The sequence below is a fragment of the Acinonyx jubatus genome, chromosome F2 (assembly GCF_027475565.1).
Source record: "Acinonyx jubatus isolate Ajub_Pintada_27869175 chromosome F2, VMU_Ajub_asm_v1.0, whole genome shotgun sequence".
Lineage (NCBI taxonomy): Eukaryota > Metazoa > Chordata > Mammalia > Carnivora > Felidae > Acinonyx > Acinonyx jubatus.
The window spans coordinates 77620159-77640088 of record NC_069394.1 but is presented as its reverse complement, the minus strand read 5'-3'; the positions used below and the strand labels follow the sequence as shown (position 1 = coordinate 77640088).

At 40.1% G+C, this 19930-nt stretch overlaps 1 protein-coding gene across 24 annotated transcripts in view; it reads left to right on the top strand.

Annotated features, from left to right (window-relative positions):
• Positions 1-19930, top strand: part of LOC106974083 (uncharacterized) — a 241939-nt gene that overhangs the window by 45248 nt on the left and 176761 nt on the right. For 3 of the 24 annotated variants that reach the window (XR_001430091.3, XR_001430088.3, XR_008292702.1), the window contains 2 exons: positions 5055-5164; positions 6089-7233. The exons of 17 other annotated variants lie outside the window; for them this stretch is intronic. The gene's annotated coding sequence lies outside the window, so the exon portion shown is untranslated. Of the gene's footprint in view, positions 1-5054; positions 5165-6088; positions 7234-7504; positions 9160-19930 lie in introns of those variants that run through there. 4 more of the 24 variants (XR_008292700.1, XR_008292696.1, XR_008292701.1 and 1 more) reach the window with 4 other exon arrangements.

Genomic DNA, 19930 nt, shown 5'->3' with positions numbered 1-19930 from the left:
TCAACAAAATGGATATAGAAGGAATGTACCTCAACATAATAAAAACCATATATGACATGCCCACAGCTAACATTGTAATCAACAGTAAAAGGCTGAAAGCTATTTTTCTAACATCAGGAGCAAGACAAGGATGCCCACACTCACCACTTTTATTCAACATATTGGAAGACCTAGCCACAGTAATTAGGCAAGAAAAATAAGTAAAACATATCCAAATAAGGAAAGAAGAAAGAAAACTATTACTATTTGTAAATGACATGGTACTATATATAGAAAACCCTAAAGCTGCACCAAAAAAACTAGAGTAAAAGAATGTAGTAAGGCCTCAGGATACAAAATTAACATACACAAATCAGTTGTGTTTTCATACACCAATAATGAGCTGCCAGAAGGAGAAATTAAGAAAGAAGTCCCACTCACATTTTCACCAAAAAGAGTAAAATACCTGGGAATAAATTTAATCAAGGGGATGAAAGACAAGTACTCTAAAAACTGTAAGACATTGGTGAGAAAAATGAAAGATCACACAAATAGAAGATGTTGTGTTCATGGGTTGAAAGAGTATTGCTAAAAAGTCCATACTATGCAAATTTAAAGATTCAGTGCAATCCCCATCAAAATCCCTATGGCATTTTCCACAGAACTAGAACAAAGGATCCTAAAGTTTGTATGGAACCGTAAAAGACCCAGAATAGCCAAAGTAATCTTGGGAAAGATGAACAAAACTGGAGATATCATGTACCCTGGTTTTAAACTGTACAACAAAGCTGTGGTAATCAAAACAATATGGTACTGACATGAAAATAGACACATGGGTGTATGAAATGGAATAGAGAGCCCAGAAACAAACCCATGCAGATAAGTCAATCTATGACAGAGCAGGCAAGAACATAAAATGGGGAAAAGACGGTTTCTTCAATAAATTATGTTGAGAAATCTGGAGAGTTACATATAAAAGAATGAAACTGGACCACTCTCTTATATACAAAAATAAACTCAAAATGTATTAGATTTGAATGTAAGACCTGAAACCATAAAACTAGAAGAAAACGTAGGCAGTAAGCTCTTTGACATCAGTCTTAGCTATATTTATAAATGTATAAATAAATATATACACATATCTTGGGGCGAGGGGGAGGAACCAGTCTCCACAGACAAGACTAACAAAATCTAAAAAAAGACGGGATGGGGGCGCCTGGGTGTTGGCTCAGTCGGTTAAGCGGCCGACTTCAGCTCAGGTCATGATCTTGCAGTTCACTAGTTCGAGCCCCATGTCAGGCTCTGCACTGACAGCTCAGAGCCTGGAGCATGTTTTGGATTCTGTGTCTCCTTCTCTCTCTGCCCCTCCCCCACTCGTGGCCTGTCTCTCAAAAAAAAAGGGGGGGGGGAATTACATCACACAAAAAGCTTTTGTACAGCAAAGGAAACTGTGAAAAAAATAAGGCAACCTATTGAATGGGAAGAGATATTTGCAAATTATATATTTTATAAGGGGTTAATAGCCAAAATATATAAAACCTCACAATAAAAAAATGAATAATCTTAAAAAAAATGTGCAGAAGACCTGAATAGGCCTTTTTCCAAAGAAGGCATACAGATGGCCAACAAACACATGAAAAGATGCTCCGCATCACTAATCATCAGAAAAGTGCAAATCAAAACCACAATGAGGTACCACATTACACCTGTCAGATTAGCTATTATCAAAAAGACAATAGCCATTGTTAGTGAGGATATAGAGAAAGGAGAATGCTTGTACACTGTGGGTGGGGATGCAAATTGGTGCAGCCACTGTGGAAAGCGGTATGAAGGGTCCTCAAAAAATTAAAAATTGAACTACCTTGCAGTCCAGCAATTCTGCTTTTGAGTATTTATGCAAAGAAAAGAAAAACACCAATTCAAGGAGATACATGCTCCCTATGTTTATTGCAACATTGTTTACAGTAGCCAAGATATGAAAGCAAGCCACTGATGAATAAACTATGGTATATATTATATATACATATATGTATGTATATATATATATAAAATAATATATATTATATATACATATATATAATTTTTATTTAACCATAAAAAAGGATGAAATCTTGCTATTTGTGACAACATGGATGGGCCTAGAAGGTATTATGCTAAGTAAAATGAGTCAGACAAAAACCATATGATTTCACTTGTATGTGGAATCTAAAAACAAGCCAACAAAATGAAACAAACCAACTCATAGATACAGGAAACAAACTGACAGTTGCCAGAGAGGAGGGCGGGTTGGGGGAATGCATGAAGTAGGTGATGGGGATGAAAAGGTACTTATTTCCAGTTATAAAATAAGTCCTGGAGATATATTGTACAGCATAGGGAATATAGTCAATAATATTGACTAAGTTTGTATGGTGAGAGTTGGGAACTAGACCAAAGTGGGGATCATTTGTAAAATACAAAAATACTGGATCACCATGATGTACATAAGAAGCTAATAGGATACTGTATGTCAGTTATACTTCAATAAAAAAATTGATGTGAAATACACTCTGCCACCGGGAATTTGGATGTCTCCATCAGGTTATTTGAGTTACTTTTTAAGACATTACTGTTAACTATGGCACATATTTGAAAGCAGCCATAGAAACGAAGCTCTGCATTCCCTATGCATGTGATGGCTGAATCTGGATCTAAAGTGTCTCCACTTTAAATAAGTACACATAACAACATACAGTTAACTTACTTAGTATATATTTAGACAATGACACATATCCAACAATACAGCATAGATTGTTAATATAATACACATATATTAACAAAGTATAATTAATATAGTTGTGAACTTTCAAAAATCCTTTTATCATTTCTGCATGAATTCCTTCATTTCGCTCACTTCAATTAATACATCCACTTTAAAAGGATCCAGATTTTTCCAAACTGTGTGTGTGTGCTACAAACAAATTTAACAAGAAAAAATACCCAGTTTGCTCGGAGAACACATAGCAAAACCATATATAGGAAAATATCAAAACTCTGGTAGAACTATTACCAGGAAAGATATTATGAGGCAAAGAGCTATTTTATATAAGGGAAATCGGGTGCATTGGATAGTAAATTCCCATTATTTTAGAAGTTTTTCAAGCTTATGAAGGTGACATGAAGGAAAGTTAAGCAGTAGGTGTTTTAAATGGAAGGATCTTTCTAATCCTAAAATTATTTGAAAATAGCTTTAATATTTGGGATGCCATATTTGGGATTTGTGGTGACTTTTTGTTTTTGTGTGTATGAGTGTTTGCCCCACACCGTTAAATAGTTCTCTAATATCAGCCGGGTGTCCTATAATCCAAGTCACTTCTGACACTGTCCACCTGGAGAAGCATCAGATCCCACAGATTAAAGACTCAGTCCCACAAGACCACCTGCCCACACACCTCAGATGCCAATTGCAAGTCCACATTGCTCCCTGTGCTTCTGGCCAATTGGGCTATAGATCAGAAGTTCCAGTGGCCTACTCAGGGTTGATTAATTTGCTAGAGTGGCTCGCAAAACTCAGAGAAGCATTTAACGTACTAGATTGCCAGTTTATTACAAAAGGATGTGTACTGCCAGATGGAAGAAATGTGTAGGGCAAGACATGGAGAAGAGTGTCCTCTTTGAGCTTGCCACTCACCCTGAACCTCCACCTGTTGATAAACCTAAAAGCTCCTCAAACCCCAACCTTTTGGGTTTATGTGCAGGCTTAGATAATTAAGTCATTGACCATTGGTGATGCATTCAACCTCCAGCCCCTCTTCCCTCCCTGGAGACCAGGGAGTGGACTATGCTTATTGTGACTTACAATAAACAGATATTTGGTCTTTGTCCCCAATTCTGGTACCGAGTCCAAAAATCCTTGGAATTTCCTAAGTAGAAAACAATGGGAGTATCTTTTGCTATAATATTTGGTCTCTTGTCCTCAGTCTCTGAGATCACTTTGGACTTTTTGGTTGTCTTGGTATTTGTAACAGATCCCTTTTAACCACCACTGAGTTTATGTTCATGAGGTGACTTTTGGAAATCCCCTAAATTGGGGGAGCTGGTTGCCAAGGGAACCAACTTGATTAGAGGGTTGAAACTTTCAGTTCCAGCCCTTGATCTCTGGGACAGGGAGAGGGACTCGAAGTTGTGATTGACATCTGAAATTGGGGGGAGGAGCAGTCTTGTGGGACAGAGCCCTTAACCCGTAGGATCTGACACAGTTTCCAGGTAACATTTCTGTTTCAGAAGTGACTTGAGTATTTACACAAAGAACACCCATTTTTGGTGGTACGGGGAAAATACCCACACATTGGACTTGGTACAGAATCTTAAAGAATCTTTCTAACCCTGATACTGATAATAGTTTTAAATATTTACAATTAATGGTTTTTTAATTTTTAAAAAATGTTTTTAATTTTTTTTTGTTTTTTTGAGAGAGAGAGAAGAGAGAGAGAGAGAGAGAATGCAAGCAGGGGAGGGGCAGAGACAGAGGGAGGGGGACACAGAATCTGAAGCAGGCTCCAAGCTCTGAGCTGTCAGCACAGAGCCTGACGTGGGGCTCGAATCCATAAACGAGGAGATCATGACCTGAGGGGAAGTCGGACGCTTAACCAACTGAGCCACCCAGGCGCCCCTACAAATAATTCTCGATCTTCTGTCACGTTCGGGATTTGTGTTGCCTTTTCGGTTTGTATTTTTGCATGTCCGTTGAAAACATCTACTTTGAAATTTTTAAAAATTTAGAATGTCATGGTCAAACATGCATTCAGATAAATTAATCTTGCAACTCGTTTGGCAGCGTCAGCAATTCACCCAACAGTGGAGACAGAAAGAGGGGAGCACAGAGAGGGAATCACAGGAGAGGCACCACCCACTGAAAGGAGAGCAGTAGGTGTCTCACTGCTGCCTCAAGAAGTGTCTCTGGAATATCGCTTGCTCCATACAGCCCATGCGTTTCTGCTGGTTTAGATTTTCTATTTTAGTCTCCAATATGCTTTTAGAATCATAAGTTATGCAGTATTTTGAAGTTGAATAATGTTATTTTTATATATCCATAGAGAAATTTTATGCCAATTGCGAACCAAGACAATTTTAAAGATGAATGTTGCGGCGCCTGGGGGGCTCAGTTGGTTACGCGTCCGACTTCGGCTCAAGTCATGATCTCAAGGTACATGGGTTCGAGCCCCACACGGGGCTCTTTGCTGACAGCTCGGAGCCTGAAGCCTGCTTCGGATTCTGTGTCTCCCTCTCTCTCTGACCCTCCCCTGCTTACACTCTGTCTCTCTTTGTCTCTCAATAATACATAAACATTAAAAAAAACTTGAAAGATGTATGTGAGCAGATGCTGCACTGTGTAGTTACTTTAAACATCTGTCCCTTGCTGTGCTACACTTGATATACGGTTGAAGTAAAAAATGTCACAAGTTACGAGTAAAAATATTATAATGTGATTCCTATCACAAACACTGAGATGCACTATGAGCTAACTAATTTCCCAGAAAGCTACTAACTGTAAAAATCTGAAATAAAACATTTAGTATATAACTAAGGTGTCAGGACTCTTCCCAGATATTATCATACTTTTAAAACAAAACTTCGAAAATTTTAAAGGGAGGATGGTTTTATTTTTTTTAAATATGGTCATGGATGAACTTATTAATGAATATCTTTCATACACTCAAACTGACCACATGTACCTAGATATGAATGTATCATTGTTTTTGTTTGTTTATTGATAACCTACTACAAAAGAATCTAAAAATAAATGTCGAAGTCTTACCTGAGAACTTTCAAATCTAGATCACATTGATCATAATGCTTTTTAAATATAAGTGTGCATACTGCTCCCCAAAATATTCTTTCTATGTAAGACTAAAAAGTCATGGAATAAAGAAAAGCTTCATGAACAAAGGTAAAAATCTCTTGTCCTGATTTGTATGAACTTTGCAAGTTCTCATAAACACAACTCTGCACCTTGGCAGAGGAGCTAAGCTGATTTCCATCCTGAGAGTGAGGCTTTCACCTAACCGTTTGTCAAGCAGACACTGTTTCTCCAAATGGAGAGGAGATGGAATGATTTAATTTATTGCAGACAATCTGGCACCACTAAAGGTTTACTAGCACCTGTCTGAGGATTTGTTTTCAAGACCCTACTCAGCATGATTCCCTGTTTGACCACTGGTAAGTCATTCACACTCTTGGGGTCTTACTTTTTCATCTCAAAGCTCACATTTAATTTCACCATCCTCTGTGGCTGGGTTATACAACTAGGATTCCTAGTTTTTGTTCTTAATATTAAGTAGGCTATTTCTAGAATTCACTTCATTGGGAGACTCCGGCATAATCTGTAGATGATACTATCATCACTTGTAGTAGTTAAAGGAAAGCTTTTAGAATGAGTTTAATGAGTTAAACTCAATCATCCATCAGACACCTTTTCTTCTCTTCAACCTCATACTTTTTTTTAAAATATTTGCTCCCATAAATATACTTTGCAACTAAACTTTTTACATTTTTTTCACATAAGGTCACTCAGTGTACTAACTTTATTAGCAAATTAATTTGATCCAATATTAATATTGTACAGTTATTAAAATTTTATTGCCAATAACTTCAAAGACAATTTTAATTAGTAAGCATTTACTATTCAGCATTATGATACCCATATTTGAATTGCAGTTTCTCCTTGCTCCAATTACTTTTCAGTCCCCACCAGTACTGTCTTAAAGCACTACAAGTTTCATGTTGCGGTGCATAAATGATGGTAGATTTAGCACAGGACATGTTCAGATTTAAGTGTACAGAAGTCAGTGCACTTGGAAGGTATCGATCATTCTTGGAGCTGGTTACTGTTAGTGAATTCTTACTGTCATTCCCGTTTCACTGACTGAGGTTCATGCACCATTGCTAAACGGGACTCCGGCCTTCCGAGTTGTCCGTGTTCTCCAGTTTGAGGTCCCTGATAAGTCTGCAAGCAGTTATTGCTATTTAGGATTAATGGATGTTGGAAACCTCTGATAATTGGCCCTGAAAGGACTTCTGTCAAAGGTGAGAAGAGCTTCTGCCCAGGGAGCTAATCTGGCCAAAGTGCACCTTCAAAGTCTCTGCAGCTGTTGGCACCTGTGTGTGAGCCATCTTTGATCTTTGCTCCTTCCGCTCGGTAAGTGTTTTAACTGTTTTAACGGTGGGGACAGCCATGTTCCGCGAGACTCCTGATCCTGCAGTGTCTCCGCCACTGAGACCCGCCAAGACACTTCACGTAGCAGCTCAGCACTCCATTTCCATACTCTGCTGGAGTGAGCCGTGCAACGTGCAACTTCGCGGCTCCTCTTTGGACTCCACGCCCAAGTTTATTTGCTTATTTATTTTGTAATGTTCACTTATTTCCTTAATGTGCACTGACCGCAGGACGCATCAGTCAAATGTAAGGCTTTCGGGTATTTTCATGGGGTCACGTTACTTTGCTTAAAGTCTACTCCTCTCTTTTCCACTTTTGCATTTTAATTAGCTCATTTAAAGTGTCAAATCCTCCCACTCTTCTGCATGGCGAAGGAAATCATCAACAAAACAAAAAGGCAACCTACTGAGTAGGAGAAGATATTTGCAGATGATACGTCTGATAAGATGTTAATATCCAAAACATAAGAAGAACTTCTACAACTCAACACCAAGAAAACAAACAGTTCAATTAAAAAATCAGCAGAGCACCTTAATAGACCTTTTTCCAAAGAAGACCTACAGATGGCCAACAGACATGAATAGGTACTCAACATCACTCAACATCAAAAATGCAGGTCAAAACCACAATGAGATATCACACCTGCCAGAATGGCTAAAATCAAGAAGACAAAAAACAGATGTCAGTCCTTCCACCATGATAATTTCTGGGAGGAAAATAAGACCTAAACTGGACTGACACAGAGATCAATAAAGCATTTGTACCTGGTGCCATAGCTGGATTCCTGCATGTAGGCAATTGGCCTGGTGTGGATTGTAATCTGTGGAAATCTCATAACATCTAGTTCTTGTCGAATATGTATTTCTTCCCTAATTTGTGGAGGAAGATTGACTTTAAGATACTTAAATTTAAATAGAAAGTTGGTGTGGTGCCTGGGTGCTTAGTTGGTTAAGTGTCCAACTCTTGGTTGGACTCGTGATCTCATGGTTTGTGAGTTTGAGCCCCAAGTCCAGCTCTGTCCTGACAGCACGGACCCTGCTTGGGATTCTCTCTCTCCCTCACTCTACCTCTCCGGCTCACTCACTTTCTCTCAAAATAAATGGGTAAACATTAAACAAAATTAAATAGAAAGTTACAGTAGAATTTGTGGCTGGGAAATATTTTTCTATCTCAATATTTTCCTAAGCTCTAGACTCATACATCCTGCTGTTTGTTAGAAGGAAATAAACTTTTTTTCCAAATGGACTTTTCTTTATATGCAATAGTCTTGCCTCACTCACCTTTTTGGTTATTAACTTATTGTATAATCAGTGCCCACTACAAACTAGAAGTTCAATCAACTTTTACTAAAAGGAACTGATCCTGATAGTAAGTGTTTCAAGTCATTTGGATTCCTTTCTTTTGCTTTTAACATATCCTAAGGTGAAGAAACCAGGAGAAGGTATTACATATTTTCTTTAAAAAGAAAGTGCTTTTTGGGGCACCTGGGTGACTTGGTTAAGCATCTGACTTCAGCTCAGGTCATGATCTCACAGTTTGTGAGTTTGAGCCCCACATTGGGCTTTCTGCTGTCAGTTTGGAGCCTGGAGCCTGCTCTGGATTCTGTGTCTCCTGCTCTCTCTGTCCTCCCCCGCTCCTGCTCTGCCTGTCTGTCTCTCAAAAATAAATATTTTTTAAGAATAAAATAAATTAAAAAAGTGCTTTTCAATTTTTTCTACTTTAAAATTCTTTTTTTTAATGTTTTTTTTTTTTTTTTTTAGGATTATTTAATTTTTAGAGAGAGAGCATGAGCAAGGGAGGGGCAGAGAGACAGGGACAGGGAGAATCCCAAACAGGCCCCATGCTGTCAGCACAGAGCCCGACGTGGGACTCCAACCCACAAACCATGAAATCATGGCCTGAGTCAAGGTCAAGAGTTGGACGCTTAACCAACTGAGCCACCCAGGCATCCCTGAAGATTTTATTTTTAACTAATCTCTACACCCAATGTGAGCTCAAGAGTCGCACACTCCACCAAGTGAGCTAGCCAGGCACTCCTGTTTCAAAATTCTTAAACAAATTCCAACATTGTCTGTTGAGTGTTCATACTACCCAGTGAAAAAAATGGGAGAAGAGAGAGATGGGCAGTGTTCTCCATGTTATGAACAGAATACTGTCTAGAAAGAATGGAATAAAGACAACCCGCAACCAAAAGTGGTTCTGCTATTGCAGATGAACTCAGCTTAGGACCCACGGATGCTGCTTAAGTGACGTCTAAGCTCTCTTCTGAGTGCAGAGGAAGGCCAGGATTCAGGAGCATAGGGTGGGAAGATTGGAGGCTCTCTTGGAGGCCAGCATCCTGGACTCTTGCTGCAGGATACTCAGGTGCCATGTGCGTTCTCCAGGCTCCATGGTGCTCTGTGCTCCCCTCAGATCGCCTGCCTGGGTGGGTACTTCCTTCACTTCCTGGCTTTGCTGCCGCTCCTGGAGCTGCATTCTACCCACCCTCCCCACGTCTCCACGTTTGTTCATGAGCTCTGGCTCTTTAGGGTCCTGGGTAACAGAAGGAGACAGCAATCAGGATTGCTCAGATGTCCCCCACGGTGTCTCATTACCTCCCTCTACACAGGCTTACTTTTCTTGCCCTTCAAAACCCCAAGCACGTCTCTGCCTGCAGGCCTTTGCATCTGGGGCTTCTGTCTTTCAGGGTCTGTTCAAATATCACCTCATCAAAGGGCCTTCCCTGGTCACCCAATATGCAGTAACCCCTACATCACTATCACGACACTCCCTAAAATATTTCATAGCACTCAGGGTGCCTGGGTGGGTCAGGTGGTTAAGCAACTGGCTCTTGGTTTTGGCTCAGGTCATGATCACATGGTTCATGAGTTCAAGCCCCACATCCAGCTGTGCACTGGGAGCGTGGAGCTTACTTGGGATTCTCTGTGTCTCCACCTCTCTCTGCCCCTCCCCTGTTTGTGTGCCCTCTCTGTCTCTCAAAATAAACATTAAAATTTGTTTTAATCATTTCATAACACTCATCATTGTTGATGATTGTTTTTCATTTGGTTACTTGTCAGTTGACTGTCTCCTCCACAAGGATGTTAACTGCACAAGAGCAGGTACCTGGTTGGTCTCATTCATTGGTGCATTCTCACAATCTAGAACGTTGCATCTGATAATAGGTGCTCAGTAATGTCATTAATGACTAAATAAAATGTTGACATTGTGTATCACCAGCCTCATGGGACTAGACAATACTGCTCACTTCTACTTCAAAGTAGGTTTCAGTCAAGGCTAATATATGTCTATGAAGATCTTTCTCCTAACCTGTCAGTTACATAAAGACTACCTACTAGCTAGGGGAAAGTAAAGGCTAGACAAGGTTTTCTGAGGTGAGTGTTTAATAAAGAAGGAAATTGGCAGAGATAGTAGATAGTGCCTAAAGCTGGAGATTAAGTCGGGGAAACGTGATTTAAAGCAAGTCTGGGTTTCAGACTCCTTCCCTTAATTACAGTGCATACTATGAGATCACAGTTCTGAATAGCATGTCCTTTTAAGGACATCAATGTTCTTTTTTTTTTTGTTGGTTTACTTATTTTCAAGACAGAGTGAGAGACAGAGAGAGGGACATAGCATAAGTGGGGGGAGGGCAAAGAGAGAGGGAGACACAGAATCCGAAGCAGGCTCCAGGCTCTGAGCTGTCAGCACAGAGCCCGATGTAGGGCTTGAACCCAGGAACTGCGAGATCATGACCTGAGCTGAAGTGGGACGCTTAACCGACTGAGCCACCCAGGCTCCCCTTGCATGCCCTTTTAAAATCCTTTCTCCTTTCCTCCCTCCTTCTCTCCCTCCTTGTGATACCAGGGCCTCAGAACCAAGCATTGGCATGTTTCATAGGCTAATCAGACCACCCAAAAACTCCACAAAATGTGTTTGTCAAGAAGTTACATTTTCTCTCCATTTTGCAGACCACTTCTCTATTTCTTTTTTCTTTCTTTTTTTCTTCTTTCTTTTTTTCTTCTTTTTGCAAGACCACTTCCCTATTTCTAATCCAGACGGACACCTCCTTGTGGAGCTCATTTCTATGACTCCCCAGGGTGCAAGACTGCCCTCCTCCCCCAACTGCCTGCACAGGTGGTGCCCCTTTTAGCCCCTGAGGGAGGAAGACATGCGCCAGGGACAGTGTTGTCCATGGTGTGGCCAGGAGATGCTCCTGAGCTGGCCCGGCCCCCACCGCCTCCTGCACTCTGCTCTCTCTCACACCTACCATCTTGAGTGCGGGTTTCCCCCTTCCGACTCCAAATTCGGTGTGGTGCCGGACAGCCTGAGGAGGTGTTACCACGGCGACACTGCCACCCACGAGCCCCATGGCTGCCCTGGACTGCTTTTGCTAACCACAGGCTAGAATTTCAGTAAAGGAAGGTGTGCTGACCCCAGGTTGGAAGAAGAGCTCATCTGTGAGGATGTGGTTCAGTGAAAGCCACCTCACCCTGGGCCCTCAGTCTCCAGAGGCAGCTTGCTGAGGGCGGGAGCCCAGAGGGCCAGGACTGAGCCTGATCCTGGGAGAATGAGGAGGGGAGCAAGGGCTGGGGAGAGAGCTCTGGTCTTGCATTGAGTCGGATGAACCCCCTCACTAGCCTTTTTTGGTCTAAATATGAGACTAGGATTGTTATCCTCATTGATAAACAAACATATCCTTGAGGACTGAAACTGAGCCACAAGCAGTAAGGAAAGGAGAGGGGACGTGAAAGCTGTCGTTGGAACTTCCCACATTTGTGGCCACAGGCCAGGCATGGGGAGCGGGAGTCCTTCTGCTGGTTGTAGAGGTTTACTCAAGCGTCACGGGGCCCTGGCGTACGCTCACAGGCCTCAAGGCGTGGAGAGTCAGGAGACAGGCCCGTCAAGGCTGTCTAGGACTGGCCTGCAGGGGATTAAGGTCTCCAGTCCTCTGGTTAAGAGCCTGGCACACAATTTCAGAAGGACTGTGGGAAGGGGTGGAACCAAATAAAACATAAGCGGTGACTCATCTCCACCTGGTCAGTTCAGGCCAGTCGGAGACGTGTGTGTGTGTGTGTGTGTGTGTGTGTGTGTGTGTGCACTGCCATTTTGCTAGGGACCGTGTGGAATCTGTAGAGTGCTTGGGTAGTAGGGACATTTTAACACTGTGAATTCTTTCTGTTCATGAGCAGGGACTATCTTTCCATTTATTTGTGTCCCACAGTAATCCCTCCACTTCTGTTTATTTGGGCAAAATGGAATGTTAGACTTCTTATGCACAACTGCCTAGTAGGCAAAAAATACATATTTAATTTTAGAAATAAGAATCAACCTGACCTACGCCTTTAAATTACACACACACACACAGATATACATACATACATTAAATATACGTATATTTTCAGCTTACGGATGTATAACTGACAAATTTTCCTCATTTCCCAGGCCCTAGCACTGGGGCCACTTTTCTGCTGTTCCTATAACTTTGATTTCTTTTTTAGATTCTACATATAAGTGATACCATGCAGTATTTGTCTTTGTCTCACTTATTTCACTTAGCATAATGCCCTCTCCATTTATGGTGCTGTGAAGAGCAGGATTTCCTTTGTCTTGTGACTGAATAATATTCCATCTTTTATATAATATTCTGTACTTTATGTATATATTTTTTCTTAATTTAGATTCACGTCAGTTAACATACAGTGTAGTAATGGTTTTAGGGGTAGAATTTAGTGATTCATCACTTACATATAACACCCAGTGCTCATCCCAACAAGTGCCCTCAATACCCATCACCCATTTAGCCCATCCCCCCACCCACCTCCCCTCCAGCAACCCTCAGTTTGTTCTCTATCACTAAGAGTCTCTTATGGTTTGCCTCCCTCTCTGTTTTTATTTTATCTTTTATTTTATTTTTACTTCCCTTCCTATGTTCATGTGTTTTGTTTCTTAAGTTTTACATGAGTGAAATCATGATATTTGTCTTTCTCTGATTGACTTATTTTGCTTAGCATAATACACTCTAGTTCCATCCATGTTGTTGCAAATGGCAAGTATTCATTCTTTTTGATCGCTGACTAATATTCCATTGTGTATATATACATATATATACACCACATCTTCTTTATTCATTCATCAGTTGATGAACATTTAGGTTCTTTCCATACTTTGGCTATGTTGATAGCACTGCTGTAAACATTGGGGTGCATATGCCCCTTCCAATCAGCATTTTTGTATTCTTTGGATAAATACCTACTAGTGCAACTGCTGGGTCACAGGGTAATTCTATTTTTAACTTTTGGAGGAACTTCCATTCTGTTTTCCAGAGTGGCTGCACCAGTTTGCATTCCCACCAGCGGTGCAAAAGGGTTCCTCTTTCTCCACATCCTGGCCAATACCTGTGGTTTCCTGAGTTGTTAATTTTAGCCATTCTGACAGATGTGAGGTGGTATCTCATCACAGATTTGATTTGTATTTCCCTGATGATGAGTGATGTGGAATATCTTTTCATGTGTCTGTGAGCCATCTGGGTGTCTTCTTTGAAATAGTGTCTATTCATGTCCTCTGCCCCTTTCTTCACTGGATTATTGTTTTTTGGGTATTGAGTTTGATATGTTCTTTATAGATTTTGGATACTAACCCTTTATTCAATATGTCATTTGCAAATATCATCTCCCTTTCCATTGGTTGCCTTTTAGTTTTGTTGATTGTTTCCTTCACTGAGCAGAAGCTGTTTATCTTGATGCGGTCCCAGTAGTTCATTTTTGCTTTTATTTCCCTTGCCTCTGGAGACATGCTGAGTAAGAAGTTGCTGTGGCCAAGGTCTAAGGGGTTGTTGCCTATTTTCTCCTGTAGGATCTTGATGGTTTCCTGTCTTACATTTAGGTCGTTCATCCATTTTGAATGTGTTTTTCTGTATGGTGTAAGAAAGTGGTCCAGGTTCATGTGTCTGCATGTCACTGTCCAGTTTTCCCAACCCATTTGCTGAAGAAGCTATCTTTTTTCCATTGGATATTCTTTTCTCCTTTGTCGGAGATTAGTTGGCCATAGATTTGGGGGTCCATTTCTGGGTTCTGTATTGTGTTCCATTGATCTGTGTGTCTGTTTTTGTGCCAGTACCTTACTGTCTTAATGATTACAGCTTTGTAATACATCTTGAAGTCTGGGATTGTGATGCCTCTGGCTTTGGTTTTCTTTTTCAACACTCCTCTGGCTATTTGGGTCTTTTCTGGTTCTATCCTACATATATATATGTGTATGTATATATGTGTGTATATGTGGTTCTATCCTATATATATATATATATATATATATATATACACACACATATACGTATATGTATATATATATATACATATATATATACGTATATGTATATATATATATTCTTTATTCATTCATTCACTGATGGACACCTATATTGTTTCTATATTTTGCTTATTGTGAACAACAAACATGAGAGTGCAGATATCTCTTCAATATCCTGTTTTCATTTCTTTTGGATGTGTGCCAAGAAGTGAGATTGCTGGATCCTAATGTAGTTCAATTACTAATTTTTTGAGGGATCTCCGTACTGGTTTTTCACAGTGGCTGCACCAATTTACATTCCCCACCCCCCACCCCACCCCCCCACCCAGTAGTGCAAAGTGTTTCCTTTTATCCATATCCTCAGCAATACTTACCTTTTGTCTTTTTGGTAATAGCCATTCTAACAGGTATGAGGTGATATCTCATTGTGGTCTGGATTTGCCTTTCCCTAATGATTAGTGATGTTGAGCATCTTTTCATGTACCTGTTGGCCATTTGTATATTTTCTTAGGGAAAATGTTTAATCAAATTCTTTGCTTACTTTTTAATTGAGTTGCTTGGTGTTTTTTGTGTGTTGGTTGCTTGGTTTGTTTGCTTTTTGCTGTTGAGTTGGATGAGTCCCTTATATATTTTGTATACCAACTCCTTATCGGATATATGGTTTACTAATATTTTCTTCTGTTTCATTGGCTGCCTTTTCATTTTTGTGGATGGTTTCCTTTGCTGTGCAGAAGCTTTTTAGTTTGATGTAGTTCCTCTTGTTTATTTTTGCTTGTGTTACCTTTGCTTTGTGTGTCAAATCCAAAAATGATTGCCAACCCCAGTGTCCAGGAGATTATCTTATGTTTTCTTCTAGGAGTCTTATGATTTCAGGTCTTACATTTGTCTTTAATCCATTTTGAGCTGAGTTTTGTGTAGGGTAGTGCTCCAGTTTCATTCTTTTGCATGTGACTATCCAGTTTTCCCAGCATCGTTTATTGAAGAGACTGTTCTATCCCTGCTTGTGTATTCCTGGCTCCTCTGTCAAAAATTCATTAACCATATATGCATGGGTTTACTCCTGGGCTCTCCGTTCTGTTCCGTTGATCCTCGTGTCTGTTTTTTGCCAATATCATACTATTTTGATTGCTATAGCTTTGTAGTATAGGTTGCAATTAGAAAATGTGCTGCTTCTGGCTTTCTCAAGATTACTTTTGGCTATTAGGAGTCTTTAGTGGTTCCACACAAATTTTGTAGGATTGTAAAAGATGCCATTAGAATTCTGAGAGGTATTGGAGTGAATCATTAGATTGCTCTGGGTAGTATGGACATTTTAACATTATTAATTCTCCCAGTTCTTGAGCACGGACTATCTTTCCATTTGTTTGTGTTTTCTTCAATTTCTTTCATCAACGTCTTATAATATTTGGTGTCGAGATCTTTCACCTCTTTGGTTAAATTTATTCCTAATATTTATGTATAGGATATATATTTCTCCAAATAAATTCAACTTCCAACAGGTTTTGCCTGCTCAGAAAGCTAATCCATGGAGGATTTTATTTTAATAAGACTGAAATGGATTCCATGTATAACAAGATGCAAGGAAGAATTCTGTTACTTGGATAATGGGTTGCATTTATGTTTTTGCCTGATGAGCAGCTTAACCCTCAATACAAATATTAATGTCTTCCCCAAAGGAGGTAGGAAAAGGCTTCCCTTCTAAGGTAGCAGCCCAAGTAAAACACACAGAAAAAGAATAAAGTGGATAGATGCAAGGCTGAGGAAGAGAGAGAACCATGAGAGGGGCCCACAACAGGTTAGGAGCCAGTCCTTGGTAGTTGAAGGAAACAACAGCCATAGAAATACAAAAGAGAGTATGGAACCAGAAAAGACCCCAAATAGCCAAAGTAATCCTGAAAAAGAAAACCAAAGCTGGAGGCATCACAATCCCAGACTTCAAGATGTATTACAAAACTGTATCATCAAGAAAGTATAGTACTGACACAAAAACAAGACACTCAGATCAGTGGAACAGAATAGAGAACCCAGACATGGACCCACAAATGTATGGCCAACTAATCTGACAAAGCAGGAATGAATATCCGATGGAATAAAGACAGCCTCTTCAGCAAATGGTGCTGGGAAAACGGGACAGCAACATGCAGAAAAATGAACCTGGAGCACTTTCTTACACCATACACAAAAATAAACTCAAAATGGGTGAAAGAACTAAATGTAAGATAGAAAGACCTAAATGTAAGACATAAAATCCTAGAGGAGAAATCGGGCAAAAATGTCTTTGACCTCAGCCCCAGCAACTTCTTACTCCACACATTTCCAGAGGCAAGGGAAATACAAGCAAAAATGAACTATTGGGACCTCATTAAGATTAAAACTTCTGCTCAGTGAAGGAAGCAATCAGCAAAACTAAAAGGCAATCAATAGAATGGGGGAAGATATTTGTAAATGACATATCAGATAAAGGGTTAATATCCAAAATATATAAAGAACTTATCAAACTCGGCACCCAAAAAACAAATAATCCAGTGAAGAAATGGGCAAAAAACATGAATAGACACTTCTCCAAAGAAGACATCTAGATGACTGACAGACACATGAAAAAATGCTCCACATCACTCATCATCAGGGAAATACAAATCAAAACCACAATGAGATACCACCTCACACCTGTCAGAATGGCTAAAATTTACAACTCAGGCAACAACAGATGTTGGCGAGGATGTGGAGAGAGAGGATCTCTTTTGCCCTGATGGTGGGAATGCAAACTGGTGCAGCCACTCTGGAAAACAGTTATGGAGGTTCCTCAAAAAGTTAAAAATAGAACTACCCTATGACCCAACAATTACACTCCTAGGTATTTATCCAAGGGATACATATGTGTGTCTTTCAAAGGGGCACAAGCACCCCAATGTTTATGGCAGCTGTGAGTCTCATATAAACTCTGAGTCTGGAGTTCTCTCTTGTCCAGTAAGAGAGCAGATGCAGAAATGAAAATGAGAGAAGCTAATGTCTTGGAGAAGACAAGAGCCCTGAACAGAAGTTGCATCTCTGTACTGGTTAAGCTCTCAAGATCTTACATATGTGGTGAACGTGCTGAAGAAAACAATCAGATAGTAATCATTAACTTGTGTGTGTAAGGAGCAAAAGGTCTGGAGGGCAAGTGGAGTTTGAAGTAGTGATAAAAGTATATTGGTGCCAGATGGAAAGTAGTTTCCTGCAGGTGATGTAACAAGTTACTCATGATCCCACTACAATATCTTGCTAACTAACCTTGGGAACTTTCACCCTGTGGTGGCAGCTTTCCACCTTAAGCTTTTTTAGCCCATTTATGTAAGTATAAGGAATTCTTGAAACTATTTTCCCACATAGCACCATCCCAAAACATGGGAAAAGCCCAAATGTCTATCTACAGATGAATGGATAAAGAAGATGTGGTATTTATATACAATGGAGTATTACTCGGCAATCAAGAAGAGTGAAATCTTGCCATTTGCAACAACGTGGATGGAACTAGAGGGTATTCTGCTGGATGAAATTAGAGAAAGACAAACATCATATGACTTCACTCATATGTGGAATTTAAGATAGAAAACAGATGAACATAAGGGAAGGGAAGCAGAAATAATATAAAAACAGGGAGGGGGACAAAACATAAGAGACTCTTAAATGTAGAGAACAAACTGAGGGTTGCTGGAGGGTTTGTGGGTTGAGCCATCGATGGGCTAAATGGGTAAGGAGCATTAAGGAAGACACTTGTGGGGATGAACACTGGCTGTTATACATAGGGGGTGAATCATTGGAATCTACTCCTGAAATCATTATTGGATCATATGCTAACTAAACTGGATGTAAAATTAAAAAAGAAAAAAGAAGGAAAAAAAAACAAAAAAATACAAAAGAGCGTGACTCCTTCTTCTCTTGAGGGTCATCTTATTGCCACTCCAAGAAGACAGATTCTGTTTTTCTGTTTTTCTTGACCTTAGGGACTCTTCATTCTCTACACACAACCCCCCTCAATGCTATGAAGGCCATTGATAACCTTTTGGGTAGTATATTGTTACTTTTCCATAACATGCTTTTCCACACAGCTTTCTTCCCAGCTAGATTTGGAGTCTGAACTCTCAGCTGGGCTCTGACAGAAGTGCATTATCTTCTCTTCATCTGCTACAGCTAGTTTGGGGGAAATTGTGTCCCCCACTAAATTCATACCTTGAAATCCCAGCCCCATGTCCTTAGAATGTGACTGTATTTGGAGATGGGGTCTTTAAAAAGATAATTAAGGTTAAGAAAGGTCATTAGGGTGTGCCTTAACACCATATGACTTGTGCCTTTATAAGAAGAGATTAAGACACAGACATACACACAAGGAAGACCGTGTGAAGACCAGGGAGAAGAGGCCATCAACAAGCCAAGGAAAGAGGCCTCCAAAGAAGTCACCCCTGATGAAAATTTGATCTTGGACCTGTAGCCTCCAGAATCATGAGAACATAAATTTCTGTTGTTTAAGCTACTCAGTAGAACTTTGTGATGGCCGCACTAGCAAACTAACACAACCACCAACCCAAGTGTGAGAACAGAATTTTGCTCACGCTTCTAGCCATTAGGCCAAGCTTATTTGTAACTTTTTTTTTTTTTTTTTTTACAAAATATGTTTGTTAAGATGGTCATAGTCAGGGGGCGCCTGGTTGGCTCAGTTGGTTAAGTGTCCTGCTTCAGCCCAGGTCATGATCTTACGGTCCGTGGGTTCAAACCCCCGTTCAGGCTCTGTGCTGACAACTCAGAGCCTGGACCCTGCTTCAGATTCTGTCTCCCTCTCTCTCTGCCCCTCCCCTGCTCATGCTCTGTCTCTCTCTCTCTCTCCCTCAAAAATAAATATTAAAAAGAAACTAAAAACAAAACAAAAAAAGATAGTTACAGTTAAAAGCACAGAGGTTTGAAATATCTTTTTGTTGCAGACATGTATGTATGTTTCAAAGTATGATTTCTTAAAAATGCTTCCAAAGAAAGGAAATCTGCTGAACAAATAGCACGATGAATGGGAATCTAGAGACAAAATGGTTGACCATATAAAAACTGGCCATGTTTTTACAACTTAAAGGCTTTAAAACCAGCAAGCATGTAACAAGATGCTCAAAATCACTAATTAGGAAAATATAAGTCAAAACCACAATGAGATAATATTCCACATCCATTTAATTTTTTAATGTTTTTTATTTTATTTTATTTTTTATTTTTTTGATGTTTATTTATTTTTGAGACAGAGAGAGACAGAGCATGAGCAGGGGAGGGGAAGAGAGACAGGGAGACAGAATCCAAAGCAGGCTCCAGGCTCTGAGCTGTCAGCACAGAGCCCGACGCGGGGCTCGAACTCATGGACCGCGAGATCATGACCTGAGCTGAAGTCAGACCCTTAACTGACTGAGCCACCCAGGCGCCCCAATGTTTATTTATTTTTGACAGAGACAGAGA